The sequence below is a fragment of the Penaeus monodon genome, chromosome 27 (assembly GCF_015228065.2).
Source record: "Penaeus monodon isolate SGIC_2016 chromosome 27, NSTDA_Pmon_1, whole genome shotgun sequence".
Taxonomy (NCBI): domain Eukaryota; kingdom Metazoa; phylum Arthropoda; class Malacostraca; order Decapoda; family Penaeidae; genus Penaeus; species Penaeus monodon.
The window spans coordinates 2,455,561-2,456,085 of NC_051412.1; the positions used below are offsets into that span (position 1 = coordinate 2,455,561).

Genomic DNA, 525 nt, shown 5'->3' on the forward strand with positions numbered 1-525 from the left:
ATCAAATCTCCCATAAGCTTCTCTGTTCATTTTTTATGACTTGTGAAATAACCAGAAAGTCCTCCCATAACAAAAAAATTTGCATATCATCAAACAATCACTAACACAGTGCTTCTAAAACATAGTGTATAGTCAGACCAAATGACCCATAATTCAGTAAATACAACATGTTAATAATCGAGCACAAGAAGCTAAGAAATACACTACAGTAAATGCACTTACGAGGAATAATTCTTTTCCCGTAACGTATTCTCACATAAGGACGTCAGAGAGAGGTTTTAAGAACCTTGTGAATTCAGATTTACCTTCCATCTAAATTTAATCTTGGCCTGGACTCAGATCTCGGTTACATAGGAAGAAAGTCAGAGATGAAAATAATCTTCAAGGGGCCGGAAAAGATCAGTCATTGCTAAACTGGTTGTGAATCTTTTATCAAATAAAACTGTTTTGCAAGAAATTTAATAATTGGTCACTCTTATATTTATCTTTGCTAACATGTGGTCTATTGTATCAAATATTGTTTTG

General features: G+C 33.3%; 1 protein-coding gene across 1 annotated transcript in view; it reads right to left on the bottom strand.

Moving 5' to 3' along the window:
* Window positions 1–525, bottom strand: part of LOC119590537 (ankyrin repeat, SAM and basic leucine zipper domain-containing protein 1-like) — a gene marked incomplete at its 5' end in the record, with an annotated part of 16,903 nt that overhangs the window by 12,427 nt on the left and 3,951 nt on the right.